This window comes from Pygoscelis adeliae, unplaced genomic scaffold (genome assembly GCF_000699105.1).
Source record: "Pygoscelis adeliae isolate BGI_AS28 unplaced genomic scaffold, ASM69910v1 Scaffold130, whole genome shotgun sequence".
NCBI lineage: Eukaryota > Metazoa > Chordata > Aves > Sphenisciformes > Spheniscidae > Pygoscelis > Pygoscelis adeliae.
This window is the reverse complement of record NW_008824031.1, coordinates 3,137,930-3,141,187: the sequence shown is the minus strand read 5'-3', so window position 1 is coordinate 3,141,187 and position 3,258 is coordinate 3,137,930. Positions and strand designations below refer to the sequence as shown.

The 3,258-nt window shown below is 38.4% G+C and overlaps 1 protein-coding gene across 1 annotated transcript in view; it reads left to right on the top strand.

The window, feature by feature from the left end:
* The first annotated feature begins 337 nt into the window (after nt 1–337).
* The window catches only part of TRAF3 (TNF receptor-associated factor 3), a 69,812-nt gene continuing 66,891 nt past the window's right edge, over nt 338–3,258 (top strand). The window contains exon 1 of the mRNA XM_009327963.1: nt 338–355. The gene's annotated coding sequence lies outside the window, so the exon portion shown is untranslated. The remainder of the gene's footprint in view (nt 356–3,258) is intronic.

Sequence of the window (3,258 nt, the reverse complement as noted above, 5' to 3'; positions counted from 1 at the left end):
CCGTGCGATGGGGACTTCGGCGGTCGCCGCCGGGGAAAATCCTTTGCCGTTGGCACGGAGCTGCCCCTAATCGGTGCGGAAGGAGTTATATTTTTATAAAGTCTGTCTGCCTACGACGGCCCTGCGCTATAAGCCCGTCTGCCTGGCGTGAGCGGAAAGAAAAGTGTGTTGTTTTCACGCCATTCATTCTACGCGCTGTTTTGCAGCACCGCGTTTTAATATGTTAAATTAATTACCGTGTTGTAGGTTAGAAAAAATAACGAGTGTTTAAAAGTTTATACTGAGTCATTCCTCTGCAGATGAACCTATGACTGACTCATAATCTGAGAACTGCAGCGGCTTGTAAAATCGGAAGGTAAGGCATTTACATCTTGGTTTATTTGTATCTTCAAGTGTCTAAGATCTGAATTATCTGCGGAAAAACAAGAGAAATGGTCTTAATGCAAAGAGGCATAATCTCGTGTTCTGCCGATCTGAGCTTGTGTGTGACATGAAAGACGGTACGTGCACCTCTGTGTGGATCTTTACCATGCGTTAGGACGTTTTTCATCTTTTTCTGTTTCTGTAGTAGTAAAATGTGGGAAGTTCCAATGATGCAATTTGAAATTTGCAGTCTCCTTGGGTCAGTGACTTCTCTAGCTTGTTGAGATTTAACCGAGCCTTGTATATTGTAATTGGTGCGTTTTTTATTCCTTCAGTAGAACTGTGTATTTTTCCTTGCAGGTTTGTCCCGTAGAATGCATGTAGCATTATTGTGCACTAATCTGAACTTGCATTCATAGACCAAAAAGCAGTTTAGTGTATGATGTGAAGGTGTACTAGCGGTATTTAGCTTAGACAAATGAAATAGTGTAATTTGAAATAGTAAAAATCTGTATTTAAAATAGCTACTGACTTGCATAGAAGGCTGGATTTAAAGGCTACACTGATTGTTGGAGTTATAACTGAAGAGATCATAACATGTACCGTATGTTGTCCTTTAAAATGAGCCATTTGGCTAAAAATGTCTATAAATGGCAATCCGTACACCGTGTATGGATTAATGTAGACGTAAATGTCATTTATTGTGATTAGGGAGAGGGTTTTTGTTTTAAGATGAGAAATACTTGAACATTTGGACTGAATCAGTTTTTTATGGCTGAACTGGGAAACCCCTTGTCATAAAGCTTGGTAACGGAAACATTGATGTATCATGAGTTTGGGCATTGCAAGCAGACGGCACTATGAGGTTATAAAAGTTGCTTTGTTCCAACATGAAAATGGTAGGTGTTTTACTGAAATATGACTTGATGAGAAGCTTCCAATAATAGCTGGACCTAGAATATGGAAAGGTAAAGTGCATTCAGTAGCAAAGCAAATTAATTCTAATCAAAAGAGGGTGCTAAATGACTCAGTCTTTAGGCTTTCCTGAAGTCCTTCTGCAATTAAGTTTGATGATACCGATTTTGAGAAGCCATTCTTGTATGGATTCAGAGAATTTGATCATCGTGTAAGCATATTTACTGTTGGTACCTTGGAAAACTGTGTAAGATGGCAGTAGTTGGCATCAGTGACAAAAAATTCTTTATGAAGTCTTACCAGTCTATGCTAATACAGTTTGTCTTCTAAACGATTTCAAGATCTTGTTGTATTTTACATCTTTACGTTGTTCTTGTCCATAATGAAAAGTTTAAGTGAGAGAAGAAGAACATGTTTTTTCAATACTGAAGTCCAGCTGTTCTATTAGTAGATATGGCAATGCTGAAAATATGAAAAGCCAGAAATCCTAATTTTTAGCTTTTGTTATTAAACCACTGGAACATAAATAAATTGATAAGTAGACAATCATAGTTCTTCTGCAGATGAAAAGGCAGTTTAAAAATAGGAATGACTTAAATCTACTCCAATGTCCTAAACTGGCTTTGTATGAATAGGTATTGCAGGAATAACACGTTTTGATCTCTGATAGCTTAGATGATGCAATAACTGGATTTCATTAGTTTTTTTATTATAACAGTGTTTCTTAATTGAAGGTGCCCAATCTTATGATGTCTGAAGACTGCTCATTACACATTGGTTTCGGATGTCTGTGCTCTTGTGCACAGTTCCTTTAAAGAATTGCCAAGGCTTAATTTTTTTTTTTTTTAATGCCTGTGGGTGGGTACTTTCTGAACATGATGCTTGTATTTGAAACCTCCTGGCATATTTGGCGTATGGTTCAGGAACACCAAAAGTGGTGGGAGAGAATGAAATTGGAGATTTCAAGATGTGGTATGGGGAAAAGAAGCCAAGGGAGGGAGAGTTGTGTATTTTTGTGCAACAGAATAAAGGTGTGATTGTAGCATAAGAGAGAGTGCTGTAGTCACGCTAGGTTTTATCTTATACTTTTTAACCTGTGGTGATGAAGTGGTGACATAGAAACTACAGCAGTGAAGGGCTGGCAAAGGGAATATAACTGGTCTCCCAGCTCTGCCTGCTGGAAGCCCATACCCTCATAAATGAATAGTTTAAAGTCAGTATATGTTTGTTTTGGCAAATCACAAACACATTTCATTTTTTCTATACCTTTTTTTTAAGGTTGAGAAAGGACTAGAGAATTGGGAGGAAAGGGGAGGCAACTTACAATGAAAGATTATTAGGTGTCTGCAAAGCAGGAAGACGCGTTCTCTTCTAGTGGGAAAGAAGAGAAAGACAGACAAAAAAGCCCCTAGAAAAGCAGTAAGGAAAGTATACAGTAGAAAGATCTTAGAACTTAGGGAGAAAATAAGGTAAAAGATTATTTGGTATTGGGAATTGTGATATATACATATTTATATAGTCTTTGAGGGTGTTTTTGTTTTCTTCCTGGAGATCTTTTCTACTGGAGGACTGACAGCAAAATATCGTTGCCGCTGTGACTTCAATTGCTACTGACTATTGGCTTTGTAAGTAGGTTAACAGGGCGAGTGTCTCTAAAATTATATACAACAACTGTAGGTCACTAATCCTCTCCACCCGCCAAAAAATGTTAAGCCTTTGATTTCCGTGCTGTTGTTCTTCCCTGCTGCTTTACTCTGCATGTGTAAAGTGTCATTTTTAGTAGAATTCCAAGTTCTGCAGTTCATCTAGTCAAGGGCAGCATGGGAAGGAAAGTCTCAACGTGTTCATGGATGCAGTTCAGTGTTGGATATGCGTGACGGTCTCCATCCCTGGCTCCCTCCTTGTACTAAAAATTGGGGTGTTGTGTACTTTGACATCAAGATTGAATTTTTGCAAATTGCAGGCATTAGAACTGCAATG